The sequence below is a fragment of the Pleurodeles waltl genome, chromosome 2_2 (assembly GCF_031143425.1).
Source record: "Pleurodeles waltl isolate 20211129_DDA chromosome 2_2, aPleWal1.hap1.20221129, whole genome shotgun sequence".
NCBI lineage: Eukaryota > Metazoa > Chordata > Amphibia > Caudata > Salamandridae > Pleurodeles > Pleurodeles waltl.
Genome location: NC_090439.1, coordinates 955,089,559 through 955,111,135, shown reverse-complemented (window position 1 = coordinate 955,111,135; position 21,577 = coordinate 955,089,559).

Below are 21,577 nucleotides of genomic sequence, written 5' to 3'. Positions count from 1 at the left end.
TCGTACAATTTCCTCCACCATGACCCTGAGTTCATCATCAGAGAACCTGGGGTGTCTTTGCGGTCCCATGGGGTGGTGTGGGTGATGTGTGGGGTGGATTGTGTGGTGCTAAGTGTGGTGATGTGTATTGTTGTGTTGTGTGAAGTGCGTGCAAATATTGCTGGGTGACAGTGAATTGGGCGTCTGGGTGCTCGGATGTCTTTTCTCGGTGCGTGTTCACGAATCTCTAGGAGTGGAGGTTTGTGAGTGATGTGGGTGTGTGTTTTATATTTAATTGGGTGTGTGGGAGTGGTGTGTGTATGTGTCTCAGGTGTGTGTATTTTGAATTGTCCAATGTGGTTGTGTTTTGTAAGTGTGTGTGTATTTTGAGCGCGGCGGTGTGTACCGCCAATGGAATACCGCGGTTGAAAGACCGCTGCGTGGATTCGTGTGTCGTGATAGTGTGGGCGTATTTCTGTTGGCGTGACGGTGGAGGTTTGGTCATCGCCAGTTTCCCGCTGCCCTTTGGTGTGGCGGACTTTTGTGGATGTCTGTATTTTGGCGGTTTGCCTGTTGTGGGTCAGAATGACCGTGGCGGTTTGCCGCGGCGGTGTTATGGCGGTCTTCTGAACAGCGGTAAGCGCCTTTTACCGCCGAGGTTGGAATGACCACCTGTATAGTAGGCCTTTCTTCATAAAAAATTGGGGAGAAGGTGGCTCTGTCTTACCTTGAGTCTGTTCTGTGTTTTGCCAAGCATTTTGTAATGTGTTGTCATTTACTTGGGCAAAGCGGGATCGCTTGTCTAAGACCCAAGGTTCTGGTTGAAGATAGGCTGCCTGTTTTCTTTCTGTATTCAGGATTTTCTCTGGGCTGGTCAAGTTTTTGCTCCAATAGTTCTAGGAAGCAAGGATTATCAGTCCCTAGGATCAGAACTTCAGGTAGGGAGGAGATAACCCCCACCTCAACCCTATGGGTTTGTCCAGTAGGGCTGGTCAATTCTAGGAGGGCCATTGGATAAGTCTTTGTATCCAGATGTGCACAGCATATGGCTACTGTTTGGTTATGAAGAATTTGTGAGGGAAGGACTAGATCTGTTCTAATCACAGACTGCCTACACCCTGAGTCTGAAAGGGAAGGACCCACTTATGATTGACTAATAGATTCACATAGTATATGTGTCCAGTTTCTTGAGTATATAAGATGAAACGGGGAGCATAACTGACATCCATTGGTTCTTCTTTGTCTTGTTTTTCCAGCCTCGTCTTACAAAATCTAGCTATGTTGCTCCATTCCCCACATTCAAAACATTGCGGTCCAGTGGCAAGATGTTGTTTAGATATGGTACTTCTAATTTTTGGGACTTCAGGTACAGGATGAGAACTTTTGGGTGACTTTTGATTGTAGAGAGGTCACAGGTTTGTTTGTTTGTTCCCATTCATTTGGCAGACCCCGGGACTGAACCAGAGCAAAGGTTGTGGCCATATCCATGGCTTGTTCCTACATTGAGACTAGGATATTATTTAAGCCACCCTTGGGTTGGATAAGGTGAGACCTCCAGATGTTGTTCTAAGTATATCTTTCTAAAGATCTCCCCTTTAGTAGCTTTGGAGGGCTTGAGCCATCTGCCAGCAGTATCCTTTAGTTTAAAAAAAAAATGATTTTGGGGTATCGCCTAGACCCCGTTCTCTACTGAACTCTAACCGGTAAGTCTCATCGTTCGTGCCTAATCAGTCAAGTATCGCCTTTTTGATATTGGCATAAGTAGATGTCCCATCCACATTGGCGACCTGATAAGCTGCTTGTGCATCGGAAGTCAAGAGTGGAGCCAGATAAAACTGCCATTTCTCCATAGGCCAAGCACTGGACCTAGCAGTCCATTGAAAATTCAGGAAGAAAGCAAAAGGGTATTCCCTGAACATTAATTTTTGTAGTGGCACCATAGGACCAGGAATGGTTCCTGCTCTAGTTTGTGAAAGTCCTGTCATTATTTGTCATTGGTTGTCAGCTCTCTTGATCATATTCCCCTCTTTGAAAACAGTAGCATTTGTGAAGACCATTTTGTCTATTTCTGTTTGGGCCATGTGCTTTTCTAGAACCCATTCCAGACATCTCTGTTCTTCCTGCAGCTGCTATACAATGCTTTCCAGGATGTATCAGATGGCAGCTGCCCACATTCTCCACCATTTGTGAGGTTTTGGCATCACTTCTCAGGAATTAGTCGCACTCTAGTTAGGGATTGCACTTTTTATATTCATTTTTCTCAAGATATCTCAACATAAACATTAGATGAAGATTAATGCTAGTTCTTTTTTTTTCTTTCTTTTAGGTTCCAAGGAGGAGGTCCGTTTACCATTCCCTTGAGAGACGCACAGTCAGTAGTAATGAGTATTTGGTTCTCCTTCTTAGTTTAATACCTTCAGCAGAAACACCATGAGTGTACACTGAAAGCTCAAAGGCATGAATGGGGACAGGAGAGGAGAAAGAAAAGTTTGTTTCCCATTTTAGGTCTTGAAGGAAAAAGAAAAATAGAAAGAAATGTATATGGTGCCCCCATAGGGTTACAAGACTTCTGCTCAGCTCTTCCCGACATGCAAGACAGAACCCCCCTACCACTGTATGATTTTTTTTCTCTTTGTGAGAACTACTGGGGCATTCGGATAGCCGCAAGTATCTTTCCTAGTCCCTACACCCGGCCACACACCTGACGGAGACGCTCCTCCTGAAGTGTGGCAGGAAGATGCAGCTCAACGCCAAACAGCCTCCTAAATCGTCAATTGGTCTGCTTTGGGTTGCTTACCTTCTGTCCTCTCCTGCTCTGGGTCAGATCGAATAGGAAAGTTCCCGCCGTCTTCTTCAGCTCCAGTTAGCCCTGGAAGATATTAAAGCACCTGCTCCTCTTCTGGTTGCTCAGCACTGTTCTCTCCTGGCTCCACCTCTGGTTGTCACTGCAAAGATGCTGTCTCCAAGTCTGACCCCTTTTTTCTTTCTGAAGTCAGGGTCAGCACTCGAAAACTATCCTCTAGCCGCTCCTCCTCTACAGAATGTAAACCTCCCTTACAGTGATGGTATGTGTCCTGCAGGGGAGAAAAAGGATGTGCTGAGATATTGTTCTCCCAGCGATTGGGCAGCTCTCAGAAAGTAATGTTTCTGTAACTCCAACCACCAGAACAGTGCTCACTTGCTCAAATACATCTGTTACTGAACTCTCAAGTGGAGTGTGCTCACTAGGGTGAGAGCATTGGTCAAGAGTTAGTGACACAACTGCCACTCACAGCAGGCCATATATCTGCAACTCCAAACACCAGCACAATGTTCTCTTCTCCAGAGATCACTGTTTGTCAATTCCCAAATGAAACTTACTCATCTGGGGGGATAACACTTGTCAAGTATTGGGGAGTATTGAGAGTGACAGGACTGCACCTCACATTAGGCACTGTTCCTCTAACTTCAAGCACCAGACCAGTGTTCTGTTCCCCTCTCAAAATACCACTGTGTCTTAACTCTTCATTGAGCTTTACTCACTTGGGAGGATATCATTTGTACAGTGTGCGTAGTACAATGAGTAACATGACTGCAACTCACAGGAGGCTCTAACTGTCTCTCCAACCACCAGTCCAGTATCCTCTTCTCCAAAGACTCTTGACATCACAAAAGAAGTGTGCTCACCTGGGGAGGATGACATTTCTCAAGTGTATGAAGTAGAGGGAGTGACATGACTGCTAAGACCAAGAGGCTCTGTCTCGCCAACTCAAAACACAAGCCCAATGTACACCTATTCAATACCCTTGTTCATTAACTAACAACGGAAGTTTACTCTCCTGGGTGGATCACATTTGTCTAGTGTTGGGAACTAGTTGGAGTGACCTGAATGTACAGCCCAATGGGCTCTGTGTTGCCAACTCTAATCACCAGTCCAGTGTACACTTGTCCCAATGCACCTGTTAGTGAACTCTCAAAGGAAGCTTACTCACCTGGGAGGATCACATTTGTCTAGTGTCGAGAACTAGGGGAGTGACCTGAATGCAACTCCCAGGAGGCACTGTTCAAGTGACTTCAAATAGCAAAACAGTGGTCACTAGTCCAAAACTCTAACCTGGTCAGATCCCTACAGTTAGTTTCACTGTGCCCACATCAGGACCTCCCAGCCTGGTTGCTTCAACCTCACAGGAAGCCATTCGCCCCCAACCTGTGTCCTGAGGACAGTGGCAACCATTTCATGCCCCCCAGTCCAGGATCCTGAGGTGCAGCATAACACCTCAGACAATGATAGTTCTGGAACCAATAGTAGGAGGCACCCTGTGGCAAGGGCTTAGGCCTGTGAGGGTGCGGTACTGGGAGGGATGTTGTGGGCCACCGGGGTGAGGCCACTGGGGATGATCCTGGCCAGGACGCTATCAGCCAAGTATTGGGGATCTACCCGGAGTCCCAAGGCGTGATGAGCCAGGTAGTGATTGAACTCCGGTAGATCAAGCAGCTCTAGAGGGACATCTTAGGGATATGCTTCAACAGTGGGGGACCACCAATATCAACCTGGCCTCCCTAACAAAGGTGTTGTGGTACATTAGCAGTACCATGATAAGCGATCATCAGCAACACCCTACACCTTCCTTTGGCACAGCAACACCAGGCCCTTCTTCATCGGTGCCAGCCACTGGAAGAGAGGCCCTGTCAGGGAAAGAACCTGGCACAGACACCCCTGCCTCTGTAGCAGCAGCTCCACCCCCACAACAAGCGGCAAAATTCAGCTAAGAATCAAGGAAGTGCAGGTGGCCAGGCACCGACTACTTCCAGCAACTGACCTCTTCCTGAAGGAACTTCTTGTTGTGCCACATATTCATTCTGTTGACTGTCCTTCAACCACCTTCCATTTCCTATGGGAAGAGTACACTAGACTTTGTACTTCCGATGCTGTGGCATCTACCATGATGGAACCCTTCACTATTCTGTCCTGTCATGTCCCTTATTTTTATTCTATGCACAAATTCACAATAAATACCACCTATCACAAAGTTTGAATCTGCTTGCTTCTGTTTCAATTGTTGCTATGTACAGATGTAAGGCCATGTGAAGCTAATGAAGACACAAGATTCTAATGCAAGGAGGGATGTGTCACATGTACAGTGTCCTGCTAAGGATTACAATCAGTACACACAAACATATTGGTACAAGTGTCTGCTCACACCAAACACTGTATTTTACTATACAGCACAGAAGCTACTGAGCTGCTGTCTACCACCCCTGGGAGCAATCATGCCACTTACCACAGGTGATAGGGTCCCTGCCATCTCACAAGAGGAGCTAGAGAGGCTGGTGACTGTGGCATATTGCATACTCATGTGCCTGTAGCTGAGGTCATTGTGGCATCAATGGGAGAGTTAATATGCATGTATTGGTGGCCAGTGCCACATATTGAGTTCATTCACATTGTGGTGTGTGTTTATTGTTTTCCCTGATCCACCTTGTGTTGGATGCACATAACTAGGTGAGGTGACATTGCAGCAACCCATTGACATCTCTTTGATCATGAATGTTGTACATGTGAGACAACAGGTATGAGCATGACAGCATGATCTGAGTAATGTGAGCTTTGTTAATGTTGTCACAGAGATTTCTTCATGCATCTGCCCTTTCTAGACTGTTATTTGTAAGGCATTTTATCACTCCCTCTACCCTAGCTCTGCCCTCCACATGCCAATTTGCGGTTGGCTACATGATGGACTGTCATGCATGGAAGTGTTTGGAATGGAGTTTCATGTAGGTTCAGTCTGGTCAGTCTGCAGACCATGGCCTGTCACACGTATTTACCAGTATAGATCCTAGTCTAGGCTGTGGTGGAGTCACTGTGGCTATGCAACTGTGGTACCGTGCCCACTCCCTGTGTACCCCAGCAGATCCTGTCATGTGGCCAATATGAGGCTCTGGTGTAAAAACCTGTACATAATTCCTCTTTCCTTTAATCAGATTGAGAAAGGGTACAGGGGTGGGTTACTGATCTGTAACAGATGTGCCATTAGCATCATTGTCAATGTGTGTCTCTGTCTCCTGACAGGTCCCTTACTCCTGCACCCCTGTTGTCACCTTCATACAGGTCAAATTTGTCCTGTGCATGCTCATTGCATATCTCACTTTTCCACAGTGCAAACAGTGTGTTGATTCCTGGGAGACCATGATATGTGACTCAGTAGCTTGGTCACATAGCAGAAACAAGTCAATGCATGCCTTTTTGTGTTGGATGCTATCTCTGTAGGATGGGGACATATGTCCAAAAGTGTGTTCTGTGCCACAGACACATACCACAGAACCTCACCAGCTGAAGAGGCATGAGTCAGCATTTGTTGTAGCAAAAGTCCACACATAGACTGGGTGGGCACTTTCTGTATCCACCATGCCAGTCTCTTCATTTCTACCCGTGTGTGATGTTTGAGTTTGTATTCTGGCAGTAGCCTGTAAGGACTGTATGTAGAGAGTCATACTACATTTCAGAAGCCACAGAGGTGTGATGTGTCATATAGTGGCTCACATCTCGGTCACGTTGCTAGAGCACGTCGGACAAGATGTCAATACGCCTGCCTAATCATTGTAGGACCTGAGCAGAGTGGTGGATTTTGTCTGCAGATTGGGAAATGTATGTATGTCGTCATGTCCCTGTACTTATTGGCTAGTATGTGTGACACTTGGGGAGTATTGACAAAATGGGAAATATCTAGCTTGTTGTAACAGACATGTAGGTGTGGGCATTGGGGGTCCATAGTTGGAAAAAGAGGTGGGAGGACCTGATACTCTGGGCCCAGAAGTTCAGGTAGGCCCAGCTGGGGCTGTCCTCTCAATGTTGGGGGGTGCCCATTGGATCATGACCCCCCAATGGCCCGCATTCTGGTGGTGCCTATCCGAAACTTGATGGGTGTTTGAGGGCAGCACATCAGCCACAATGGGGTGAGTACAGGTCATATTCCTGCCTGTCCCCTTGCCCAGATATTGAATGAGGGTCTGACTCCTCCTCCCAAGAATTAGGGTCAAGCCATGTGTCACAAGGTAGAGGAGAGATTTTTTGTGTTGACATGTTGTTTTTGTATTGATGTGCCTTGCCTATAGGACGAGGGACCCAGGAGAAAACTGGGTGGAATCCTCACACCACTTGCTCCGAAAGGACCACAAATGATTGTGTACAGTTATCAATCATATACTGTTTGTTGTTATAGTGTGTATATTTTCTAAGCAGTAGACCACTCCTCCTCCTCAGTGTTCCAGGCCACAGGTAAGTAGGTGATGGATCGCTGTCCTCAGCCATGTGTCTGTATAAATGTGTATGTTGACATCTGCCACCTAGAAGCTTCCTTTCTCAGTGTGTGATGGTTGCTGGTGCCTCACTACAGTCTGTGATGTGAAAGGGTCCAACATACATGTGGCAGGGCTTACTATGTTCTTTGTCTACAGCAATAGATCACTACTTTCCCTTGGTAAGTGGGTGATGTAAATTGACATAGACCATGTGCAATCACAGTTACCAACATTCCTTGTGTCTACATGTACATGTCAGCATGTGTCCCTTTCTCTTTAGACATGTGTAAGCTGCAGTTTCATTCATGGTCTACCTATGTTGATGGGATGATGTATGTATTTCTTCACATATATATGCATGGCAAGCTGTTTGTGGAGTAGTATCTTTACAACGTGAGTACATTTCATGCTGTGCCACATACAGGAGTGTGTCACCATTATTTTTTGGCTGACACATTTCCTAATGCAGCATTGGATGTCATTTGGCATTTACAACTGCAGTAGCAATGAGGGACATGACAGGTAGGCCTAGAGCTTTTAACCACAATGTGAATATCTATGACATTGATGTGGCGTCAGGTTAAAAAATGCACTGCACATGTATAATAGTTAAGGTATGTGCCCTGACTGTTGTCATGCACCATGGCGTGACTTGCAGTCATATTTTAGACACATGTGTACGGGTACAGGCATTCATTCACAGACAGGCATATGGGTTTGCATGACCAAGATGCAGATGGGGATGGGGATGGTCATTCCCATAGGGCAATATGTTGTGGCCTTCAACAATTCCTTGCAACTTCTATGTTTCTCCAACATGCAAAGAACTAATGGCTTTTACTGATGCACTCAGAGTATGTCATTGTAAGGGGTGCCAGGCATTAGTGGTGATTACCCTGGGTCTTGCTGATTCAGTTTGTGGTGTATTTTGGGGACCTCTCTCTCTGGCATCTTGCACCTGATGTCTACAGTGTTCCTTTTCATGCCACATGTGTGACCTGTTTGTACAACATCAATACTATCTTCTTGATTCTATTGGGACACATATCACTTGGTGAAATGTACATTGTTGAGATTTTTCCAGTGTGACTTGTGTATTTCCATGTCACATTCTCCAGGCTATTGTACTTTTGTCATCAACATGGCTGAATTTTGGAGCATAATTTCTTACTTTTGGGTCATTATGTATGGGACAAATTGATTTGTGCTTGAGCTCATGTGGGATCCATGGGAATGGACTTTGCTTTGGTCTACAATTGTATGCCAACAAGTGACTGTGGTCTGCTTCATGGGGCAGAGCTTTGAGGGTGATGATGTATCCTTGTTGTTGAATGGTTATAGTAATTGTACAACATCAGCCATGTAATTATAGTTGTGTGAGATCCAGATTTTCCTGTGGGCAACTGTTGATAAATCAGATGACATGCACACATTTGGTATGACACATGTATGAGCCACTAAGCAGGAGTGTATTGATGGGGGCTAATTGACACAATGGTAATGTCTGCTAATCAGAACTGTTGTTCAAGTGTGATCATGGGTATGTGAACACCCTATTCCTCTTTGTCTTGAATGCATCAGCACAGGCAAGTGGAGGAGATGGGGCAGAGCTGAGTGGTCAAGCATCTGGCCACAGGACCTCGAGTCAAGACTCCAAGGACACAGAGGGACTCAGTGGTCCACAGAGCAAAGGGAATGGCCACAGGGGATACCAGATATACTCCCTCAGCATCACTGGATTCCTCCTCTAGAGACCACTCCATAGTGGTGGCAGACCCATCAGGACATCCCCCTGTACCATCCTTGCTCACCAGCCCACGTTATAACACTGCCCTCCCTGCTGCTCCCCACCAAGTTGGGCATGCCCTCTCACCCAAGAGACTATTGACCTCCTGAGAAGAATCTCTGTGAGTCAGTCATCCATTGTAACTGCCATCCAGGGACTGGCAACCCAGTTACAACAGACTAATGCATCTCTGGAAGGCATTCATGGTATGATGTCTGACCTACAGAGGACTTTTCAGACTCTGGCCTCCTCACAGATGGCTAGCCACCCCCCACCTCCAGTCTCCCCCTTCAACACCCTCTTCCCACTTCATATCCCCCTTCCCCTACCTATCCAAAGTACACAGACAAAACTGTAGGCATCCACATCAATAGCAAGAGAATCACACTCAGACCCAAGCACCGCAAAACTCACCTACACACACAAACAAATGCCACCCACAGACATAACAACACTCAGAACTTCCCTGGATACCTGCCCACCTCCAGAATTACACACCACACATCCAGCATACCCAAAGATACCATACCAACAGTCAGTGACACAACCACCATACCTATCAAACCTGCAGACCCTACCCCAGCAGAACTGCAGACATCTACCACAAGCACCACACCCGCAGACATCACAACTACAGATGTACAGACATCTACCAGATCCAGCCAAGCTGCAGTCGCCAACCCAACAGCCACACTCATATCCACCTCTCAGTCCCCCAAGACACACAAACACACTCATTCACCCACCCACCAGACACCCACCACACACAAGCATACCTACCAGAAGCACGCACCCATGGCATCCACACCAACACAGCCTATGACCACTCCCTCAACCTCCAAACCCCAAACCCCTTCTGATGAAAATCCCCTTGTCCCTATGAAAGATTTTTTGTTTGACCTTAACCTTTGATCAAACACAAGAGGCCTCCACCCACCTCCCAGACCATCCCAGCCACTTCCAAGACCTCCCCTGCCCCCGCATAAGTACCCATACCTCTTCCCCAGAAGAAGCTCACCCTTCCCAAGAGGAAGATCATCTCTCCCAAGCTCAATCCCAAACCCTCCTCCCAAATCCGACCCCCCCCACCACCCTGGATAATCTCTGAGGTGCGTGCCTCCCCCCTTGATGCCCCTTCAAGTGGAGGTTCCCTGGCAGTTAATGAGTCAATTCTGAGCACAGTGATGTTCATGAACATTTGCCTATGGACTAGCCAATGTCCTTTGCCATTTTCCATTTTCTTTGTTATTAAACCCAAACAGCTGGTGTTATTTTGGTATATATTTGCCTTCAATTCCTCTTCTACCTTTATGTTGTTCCTGAGTGACTTGTGTTTTGTGGCTACAGTTGTGTGTGCTTGAGCCTGCTTGCTGCTCCCTTTGCCTGTTGTTTGTAGTATCTGACTTCTTTGGCAGTGCTGGTGTCCCTCAAAAGAAGGGTATATGTGGAGTGTATGGATGTGTATGTAAAAGCAATGGTGGTTTGTTGTGGTAGGTATTTCATCTTGCACTGTCCAAAGTGAGCATGTATGGTCTTGAACTTGTCCCCCTGATATGGCTTATGTATTCATCTGTTGTGTGTGAGCTTGAGTTATGTTTGTGCAGACATGGATACATCTGTGTTGTATGTGACAACAGTCTCTGGACTTTGAGGAACGTGAGTGTGTGAGTTGTGTTGGTAAATGTTATGTTTGTGTGTTGTTGATGATGGGTGCAACAATGTTGTGTAGCCTTCACTGTCCCTGTGGCTGTGTGTCCCTGTGTCTGTGTAGTGTTGCAGTGCAGTGTGAGTGAGCTGCCCAAAGGGGGCATATTGTGACTATGAATGAGTCTGTCTTGATGTATGTTTCGGACTGTGTAGAGGATGTGACGTCTACTTGATGCCCATGGTGAGCCCCCCATATGATGTGGACAACGGCGCTGTGATCTGTTTTTGAACTTTCTGATACAGGTAGGTGTCTGTACTTATGGTCGGTGGTGTCCACGGTATTGGTTTTGTGGACCTTTGAGGATCATCAAAAGTGGCAGGACATGTGTGATGGGTTCTATGGTGGCAGCAGACGAGTGAGGCTGCCTGCAGGTGAGTGTCTCCTTTTCTACTCTCCATTTCTTCCTTCTGAGATGTGATGGTTGGCCTGCCATGGTCACATTGGGGGTGTGCAACCTTGTAATATGTACGGCAGAAACACAGAGTCCGCCAGCCTGCTGGTGTGGCTTTGTGACCGTAGCTGTCTTTGCTGCCTGGCGGTTCTTGCTCCATAGGCCCATATGACTCTTAATACAGTGGTCGGGCCGCCATCCCAATGGTGGTTGGACCACCACCGCCACCATGGCATTTGAGGGCCTGCCAAACTCTTAATGAGGCCCATTGTCTCCCTTTAGATTTAAGAACTTTGGGCCAGATTTACAAGGCCCTAGCGCCTCTAGGCACCAGACTAGTGTCATTTGTTTTTACACTAATGTGGCTCAAGAAGGCATTTTTCACCGTACCATATCGACAAAGTGGCACAATGCATGCATTGCGACCCGTTGTGCCACATTAAGCCTGTTTCAGGCATATTATATACAAGGGGGGCATTCGGGCATTAGGAGGCCTGCGAAAATGGCGTCTTGAAATCTACAAGATGTCACTGTGTCATTTTTGGCATAATTTTTAATACCTGCTGAAAGCAGGTGTTGAAGTGGCAGACCCATTGTAATCAATGGGCCTCCTTGCATTTTGCTGCACTAGCATGAAAATGTTTTATGCTAGTGCAGCAAAGTGCCACAATTGCATAAAAAATGTTGACACTATTGGCCTAACATGCGCTATGGTGCAGCGTATTGTAAATATGATGCACACATGGTGTCATTAGGTGGGGCTGGGGCGACGCAAGAAAACTGGTGCATCAACACTAATGCAGCCGTTTCTTGTAAATATGCTCCTTTGTATTGTAGCATCACACAATTAACTTCAAAACTATTGTGTAAGGGTGTTGTTTGTTTGATTGGGCGTGCACCAGTATTTCTTTGTACTTTAATCAGATTTTTAAATTTTATAGTTGTGGGTGGCCTAGAGTTTAAGCAGGGGCCTGGTTATTTATTTTGCATTTCATTGATTTTTCATCATTTGTAAAGGGAAGTTGGTGCACAACTCAGTAGTTCTTCTCCACTTTTCCTCCACATTTGCAATATTCATTTATTTGACTGTGTGGCCTAGATTTCCAACGGGCCATCTAGATAGTAGGCCCAGTACTAATAGTCATCAGTGCATGAAATAAATGCTTCTGTGGCACATGGTTTTAAAACTTAATTTAGGGCACAGATGGCATTGGATTACAATATAAATGTTGGCTATTGTTTGCATTTCATTTTTTTTAACAAAAATTGCATATGTTGCAGGGTAGTATTTGACGGCATAGGAGGATGTGTGTTATAAAATTTGTATAGCTCAGTTAATTTTCATTTTTTGCATTGCTGAATTATTGTTAGTGTTTTCTTCATTGTTACCACCATGCCTCTTTTTACTGGCCAGTGTGTATTTTTGTCATCATCCACCATTTGTCTTTGTTCTCCATGCCGTGTGGCCAAGGGGTATTTTGGTTAGCCTATTTACATAGACTAGCATGTGTTCTTTGTTCTCCATGCCTCCTTCTCTGCGGTTGTTGTTTGACAATGCGGCTAGCAGCCATTTTGTGCATCCAGCCTGTGGCCCTCATAATGACATTGGAGGTAAATCCCACTTACCGCCACAGTGATGGCCGCCAACATACCGCAGCGGAGGTAAACATCCATTTGCCAAATTATGACACACACACACCAATCTGACAGAATACTGCCACATACACAAATCCGCCAGCCCAAAGGTCAGTGCTAAAGTGGGGGTACCAACACCCATATTGTTATGCCAACAGAAAAATGCCCCCCACATTATGACCCACAGATCACCATGGTGGACATTCAATGGCGGTAAACCATTGGCGGTACACACCAGTGCGCTCAAAATGGACACCGATATACTAAACTACACAACATTTGCCAATACCAAAAACACACACCTGACACTCATACGCACACCACACCCACAGCACCATAAAACACACACCCACATTACCCACAACCATTTATGAATACAAATTATTGCCACCAGAGTGACACCAAGACCACTGCGACAGCTAGAAACACACACCGCATACACCCATACAGTACCCAACACTTACACACACCACACAACACCAATGTCCCCACAAAGGCACCCCGTTTCACAGATAAGGAGTTGCAGGCCATGGTGGAGGAATAGTCAGGGTACAGCCACAGCTGTTTGGAGCACAGGTACAGCAGATATCCATTGCCAGGAAGATGGAGCTATGGCGGAGAATCGTGGACAGGGTGAGCATGGGACAGCATCCAAGAACAAGGGACAATATCAGGAAGAGGTGGAACGACCTACAGGGGAAGGTATGTTCCGTGGCAGCAAAGCACCAGCTTGTCATACAGAGGACTAGCCGTGGACCCCCACCTCCTCCCCCACAGCTCACAGCATGCGACGAGCAAGTCTTGGCATTACTGCATCCTGAGGGACTCACTGGAGTTGCCCGAGGACTCGACACTGGTGAGGCAACATTTACTACTTATACACCCCCATACATGCATACCATCTCACCACCTCACCCTCACTCCCATCACTCCACTCCATCCCACACACTGCACCTACACATATGATTAACCCCAAAGCCAAGCCCTGTATGCTATACCAATGCATGGACAGCCCTCCTTACCGTGCATGGACACCCATCACAAAAGCATGCACAGCATGGAGAACTAACAATCACACAATACATCATCACACACAAACAAAGGTGGCAGGGAAACAGCAACGATAGAGGGGAAGATAGTGATGTACAATATGTAACAGACATGAATCATAATACATCACTTACATCCCCACAGGTGCCCCAGCCAATGTCAGCGGTGAGGAGGTGCCACGACAAAGCAGTTCCCCAACAGAAGATGCCCCCAGTGATGACAGTAACTCTGGACTTCTGGATCTGGATGAACTACCTGGCCATCAGGGACCACTGGTCACTTGGTCACCCCAGCCACTCCCAGTCAACCACAGAGCCTCCCCCATCAAGACCCAACACCACAGCACCCACCCAGCATCCCCACACCTCTGTCCCCAGGACACGTCAATCAGCAGTGTGCCTACCTGTACAGGGACCCCAGTCCACAGATTGCCCCCAAGACAATCAAGGACCGGAGGTCAGTGGCAGTGGGCACACCTTTCAGGGGACAGAGGCACAGGAGAACAGAGATACTGGGAGGACTGCTGTGCACCAGGGGGAGGACAGGTCCAGGGAACCGACACTCCAGGAGGCACTCACCAAGATCCTGGGGGCCTACCAACAATCCAGGACACGATGGGCCAGATCCTTAACAACATGCAGGAGAACTAACGGCTGTAGGAGGAACACCATCAGGAGATCAGGGAGGACTTGCAGGCTCTCAACACCACCCTAGTCTCCATAGCAGGGGTGCTGGCAGACATGGCCAACATCATGAGGGAATCAACAGCACACCAGCGGGCCACTACCACTAGACAGTCAATTGACCAGCCCTCAACTTCCACTGCACCTAGTGGGCAGGAGGCCCCACCACAGGACCCACAGGCCACCAGCACCCCTCCCCCTGCAGAAGGTGAACCACCCAGCAAACGTTCCCTGAGACCCAGACAGAAGCCGGAGAGACTTGCCAAGACAAGGCCCACCACCAGGAAATGAGACTCTCCTGATTGTCCACCTTGTGTCCCACCCTGTCACCTTGTCCACTTTGAACTTCCTTTGCTCCCCTTCCTATGGGCCCTTGGACATTGGACCTGTGCTACAAACAGACTGGAACAATACCCTAGACTTTCCTCTACCATCACCCCATGCCATTGCATTTTTCAGTCATTATTTGCTTTACAATAAACTCCCTTGAACACAACTTGAGTGACACAGTTTTATGTCTTGAAAATGTGCATTTATGGGAACAGTCACATCTTGTGCAAATGATCTGTACACTGTGATAACATACAAATAATGACATGTAGCTGTCTGCAGTAAACACATCAGGACACTGTTGTCATATCACCAACATCTGTAAAATGACAAGTCATAGGTGACAGTAAGTCAAGATGCAAAGGAAGTGAATGCCTACATGATACAGCCACACAGAAAACATCAATAGTCAGAGTAGTGGTCAGTTCCACTGTCTCACCTGTGTCTCATTGGAAGTATTGTCGTATAACTGATGTTGTGTTGTCCTCATCCTCATCCTCTGCCTCCTCATCCTCACTGTCCTTGGGGTCCACTGGTGCCACAGGGTAATCTCTAGTCCCCTCCTCCTGCTGAAAAGGTACATGTCCTCTTAAGGGCCAGGCTGTGCAACATGCAACATGCCACTACTATCTGGAAGACCTTCTCGGGTGAGTACCACAGGGATCTACCTGTCAGATGCAGGCATTTGAACCTGGCCTTCAGAAGGCCGAAGGTCCTCTCGATTATTCTCCTGGTTCGCCCATGTGCATCATTATAACGGTTCTCAGCTGCTGTGTGATATTCCTCACAGGGGTTAGGAGCCACAATAGGTTTGGGTAGCCAGAGTCACCTGCAAGTATTGAGGGACAAAATGTAGTCTTACACAATGCTAAAGGGATAACACTTGAAGGCATACATTGACAGACAGTGGATGGGGACTCTGGCTCACCTATTAGCCACACCCTGTGCCTCTGTAGTTGGGCCATCACATTTGGGATGCTGCTATTCCTCAGAACAAAGGTGTCATGCACCGACCCAGGATACTTGGCAGTAACGTGGGAGATGTACTGGTCCGCCAGCACACCATTTGCAGATTGAGTGAGTAGAAAATCTTCTGATTCCTAAACACTGAATTCTGGAGGGTGGGCCAAATGCAATATGTGTAACGTCAATCAGCCCAATAATATTGGGAATATGTCCCATTGCATAGAATCCCGCTTTCACAGTGGCCAAATCATCCACCTGGGGGAAAGAAATACAGCTGTACATGTGTTTCACCAAGGCAGACAATACCCTTGGCAGCACGATTGAGAACATTGGCTGTGACATTCCTACTGCCAAGCCCACCGTCACTTGGAAAGAACCAGTTGCCAGGAAATGGAGCACTGATAGAACCTGCACAAGACGGGGATCCTAGTGGAATGACGGATAGCTGATGTCAGGTCAGGCTCCAATTGGGCACACAGCTCTGTGATTGTGGACCTGTCTAGTCTATAGGTGAGTATAATGTGCCTGTCCTCTAGTGTAGCCAAGTCCACATGGGGTCTGTACACAGGGGTTTGTTTCCCCCTCCTATTGATCTGCAGTGGTAGGTATCTAAGGGACACAAGAGTGAGTAAGCTGTCACAATTTGTACAATGGAACCACCACATCAGTGTGCAAACAGCATTAATGTGATGGGACAGCGGGAATGGCAATGTATGTGCAATTTTCAGAAATTACGCAGTTATGGAACATCTGTATGTAGTCCACCACCCTGAAATGGCAACCGCCTGTCCTGTATCAAGGGACAGGTGGAAGTGAGGTAACTCCGCCGACGTTGGGCATTGTGGCGGAAGGCTGTCTTGCACCACTGTGCAATTCCTCATTGGCTAATATGGGGCTCTATGGAGTATACAGTGGGCAATGGGGATCAGCGTCGGCAGTGACGGTGTACACCGCCATGGACGTGACCGCCATTCTCTGTCTATAACCTCACTTGATTCCTGACATTTCAGAGGACAACATCTACACTGCGTGTTCTGCTGCGACCTGTGTCTGGAACCTACCATGGCCTGTGTGACCAGGGAAAGGGCCTCTGCCTAAACTTCAATGGAGTTGGAACGCTTGGTGGTTTGGGTACAGCCCCAGTATGAACAGCTGTATAGGCCTCCAGACCAACAGGTGGGTACACCTTGGGCACGATGCATGTGAGAGGGTTGCATGGAGATGTGTGTGCAGGCATCGTGTCATATATGGGGTGGTATGTCTGGTGGTAGTGTAAATGGTGTGCGCCGGGTGATGTGTGTGCCAATGGATTTGGAAACGGGATTTGGGGCCATAAGTGTGACAGGCTGGATTGTATGCATAATGCTGTCCTACTGTCTGTATTACCTCTGCAGGTCAGAGCCCATCAAAGGAATGGATTATGGTGTGCCATCGCCAAGGACGTGCAGACCTTGAGGGTCTACAGCCAGCGGAGCACCCACTTCAGGAAATGGTGGGAGGACCTGAGATGCTAGGCACGGAAGACCGTGGAGCCCCAGCTGGGGATGGCCTCCCAACGAGGAAGGGGTGCCCATCGGAACCTGACCCCTTTGATGGGCCGCATACTGGCGGTGGCCTACGCAGAGCGTGATGGACGCTTGAGGGCATCACAGCAGCCACAAAGGGGTGAGTACAGTAGGCATTACTACAATAATTGGTATGTGGCATGGGATCCAGGTGGTAGTTGTGAGTTAGTGGGTACCCCTTAATTCCAGGACAGACATTGCAGCGTGCTCCAGCTCATGGGTAATGGATGTATGGCAAATGCAGGTAACCAAGCTCATTTGCAGTCCATGTCAGTCAGGGCTTTGTGGGTCCCCGGAAGTGTGCAGTTGGAGCAGTGCATGGCCCTCATCTTGCTGTGGCATCTAGCCAAGTCAATGCCAGTGCAATGCATAGTGCTCAATCCTGATCCCTGTGTGTGACAGTGCTGTGTATGCTAACTGTGGTGTTGGTGTTGTAATTAACCCAGTGCTCCCTTTCTCTCCCTACCCCCTTTCTCCTTCTGTCATCCTGTCCATGTGAGCATTAGTATCATCTGGCAGAGGAGCAGACGCACCAGTGACAGATGGGCGAGCGGAGCACCATGACGGAGACAGGAGGTGACAACACTGACTCAGATACCTCCTCCGATGGAAGCTCCCTGATGGTGGCGGACACCTCTGTGACCACTCCAGCTGCAGATACAGCTGCCACCCCTGTACCAGCACTGCCCTCCTAGTAGCCCCTCAGCGAGTTGCCTGTGCCTGCTTACCAAGGAAGGTGGGCATCTCCTTCGCCCCAGGCACCTCAGGCCCTGCCCCAGTGAGCCCTGCTGCCCTGATTGAGGAGGCTCTTGACCTTCTGAGATCCATCTCTGTAGGGCAGTCAACCATTGTGAATGCCATCCAGGAGCTGACGTCCCAGATGCAGCAATGCAATGTATTTCTGGAGGGCATCCACGGTGGATTGACGGCACACCAGAAATCGATTCAGGCTCTGGCCTCCTCTCTGATGGCAGCCATTGTCCATGTTCCTACCATCCCCCTCCAACTACCACTTCCCAGTATCCTCAACCACAACCCATCCCATGCACACATACAGATGAGCGTGCACACAAGACATCACACAAGAGTGGCACAGCCAAACACAGGCACCACTCTTCAGGCCACAAGCACTCACACAAACAACAGACAGTTGCACACGCATCCACATCCACTGCCTCCACTGTCTCCCCCTCCTTCTCCTCCTCCACCTCCTTCACAGTCACGTCCATACTCATGCATGCATGCACTGCTTCAACAGCCACCACTAGCATCACCACACCAAGCAGCACACACACCTCACTAGCAGACACCCCTACAACATCCATCCACGCGTCCCCTGTGTCCTCTCCCACCCAGTTTGTCCCCCCTTCCTAAAGGACACAAACGCAGGCACTCAGACACCCAATAGCCACCCCCTCACATCACCACACTACCCATGCACCTGCACCACTCCCTCAACCTCCACTCCCATCCCTCCTTCCTCATGCCACCCCACCATCCCTAAGAAGCTTTTCCTTACCCAACTTGACGTCTTCCCTCCCACTCTTCCCCCGTTCTGCCTGTAAGAGCAGGGTCCCAATGACCCAGCCCAGCACCTCAGCCAAACAGTCCATGGGGACAGTGGAGGATCCTCCTAGTTGTGGAGGCACAACAGTGAAGAATCCCACTCCATCAGCCAGGTGGAGCATGGCATAGAAGAGCATCGGGAGGACTTTCAGTTCCGGTTCCAATGCAGTGTTGGTCTTCTCTGTGTCTCTGTTGGTGAGTCTTTGGTCTTCTGTGATGTGTTTCTGCCAGGCTTTTGATGGCGTTCGTACCACTCCGGAAATCCTGGCAGTTTGCAGTCTCATAAAATGGTGGGCGGTACTTTGGCTTCCGCCTTGCTGTTGATGGTTACAGCTGTGGTCAGTGGTATTAACGCCCTGGCAGATGGTGTGGTACATTGGCCTTCTATGGGAGTTATCACTGCCATGGTCATAATTTGGCATTAATTATCGCCAGCCTGTTGGCGGCATTACCTTCACTTTAACAGTCACCGCCAATGTCATAATGACCGCCAGTGTGCTTTTGCCATTGGCTTGCATTTGTTCCCCATCTCTCTTTGCTTGCTGTGGTTGTTTGACCATGTGGCTGGTGGCCATTTTTGCATCTAGCCAGTGTGTTTTATGCCATAGACTTGAATTTGTTCCATGATCCCCATGCCTCCTTGGTCATTGTTGTTGTTAGACCATGTGGCTGGAGTCCTTTTTGTGCATCCAGCCAGTGTGTTTTTGCCATAGGCTTGCATGTATTCTTCAATCCTCATGCCTCCTTGCTCATTGTTGTTCTTTTACCATGTGGCTGGTGACCATTTTGTGCATCCAGCCAGTGTGTCTTTGCCATAGGTTTGCATCTGTTCTTTGTTCCCCATTCCTCCTTGCTTGCTGTTGCTGTTGTTTGGCCATGTGGCTGGCAGCCATTTTGTGCATCCAGCCAGTGTACCTTTGCCATAGGCTTGCATGTATTGATGTGATACCAGTTTAATATTGATATGCTTAGGGATCATTATAATATATATCGTAAAGAATATGATCCTAATGAACATTGCTTATATTATTTCCTTCCATTTTTGCAATTTCACTTCTTTTTCTCACAATAGGTTTTTTTCTTCTTGTTCTCCCATACAAACATCAGCAATTATTGATCATTTTTTTAATTTAAGTTTTTATTTTGCTTCATTTTTTTAGTTTTTTGATTGTAATTGTTTAATTTAATTTCTTGTTTTGATTCCAATTTTTACTTTTATTTTAATTTTTTAAATTTTAATTTTAGATTTTTAGATTTTTGAATTTAAAACTAAAATGTATTCTTTCAATTTATTTAATTCTGCATTTTCGCCTTGATCCATACATCTATCAATCCATTTATCCATGCATCATAGGTGCACAGCCGTGCTACAGCATTCAGGGCCTGATTTATACTTTTTAGCCCGCATTTGCACCATTATTTTATGAAAAAATGGCACAAAGTTACAATATTCCATTATATTTTGTAGGTTTACGCCACTTTTGCATCAAAAGATGACACAAATGCGGTGCTAAAAAAGTATAAAATCAGGCCCTCAGTTTCTTTAGGTGTATAATTCTATTTCCTCATGGACACCCTTGCTGCGATGCACTGCAGACACATCAGCAGCATCATTCATTTTTTGGATAATTATTCCATTTCCCCTGGACCTCATTGCTGCCATAAGTTTTTCAAAGGATTATTCCATTTACCCATGCATCTCTCTCTGACTACCACAGAAGTCTCCTTTAAAACAGATAGAGATAAAGCAAAGAGCTATATCTGCATGCTGTGTTGCCTGATTTGAAAATACATTTTATGGTATGGTGGTGTTGTTTGACTTAACAATGTTTGAGTAAATTGGTATTTATTGCATAAGAAACCAACCGCACTAATGTTGCATTTGTCTGTACTATTTCAACCTACAATAATGCCACATTTCATTAACTACATGTTTTTCTTGCTTGGTTGCATTTAGGTGCACAAGAGAAAAAGAGACATTACCCGCAGTACTGCCAAAGAGAAGACCTGTACAGTGATTGCAGTCCTCCAATCTCGACCACTTGTGCAGCATAGTGCCACTGCCAACTAAGAGCTTTAATATGGCCCCAAAGAAAGTTGCTCCCAAGAAAGTGGTCAGTGAGAAAAAGGAACTTTGCACCAGTGGTGAGCATACCACAACCTTTTTTGGGAGACTTGCGCCTACCATACCGGCCTCCGGGCAGGAACCTGTGAATAGTACTCTGCATCAACGGCACCATCCCAACCTATGTCCAAGACCATTTCTGTCAGTGACAAATTGGATTTGACTTTTTCACAAAGTAGTACCCAATCATTTCAAGAAACAGAGCAAAGTGGACAGCAGCTGTAGCCAGCAATAGTAGATCTTCCTGAGGAGGCTGAGCTTCCTGTTGACCAAGAACTTCCTCTTTTAAAATCAATGGACTCCAGATCTTCAGCAAGAAAAATGAAGGATACTACTGCACCATCATCTCCAAGCACCACTTCTGATGACAATGATAGGGACATGGAGTGGACCTCAGCAGTATCAGGGAGACACCAAGAGAGCTAAGCCAAAATAAAAATTCCTTCAAGTCTTAGATTGATGGAAGGGGGTGATGTGGAGGATGATGACGACGAACCAGTCATTCTGGAAGCTGG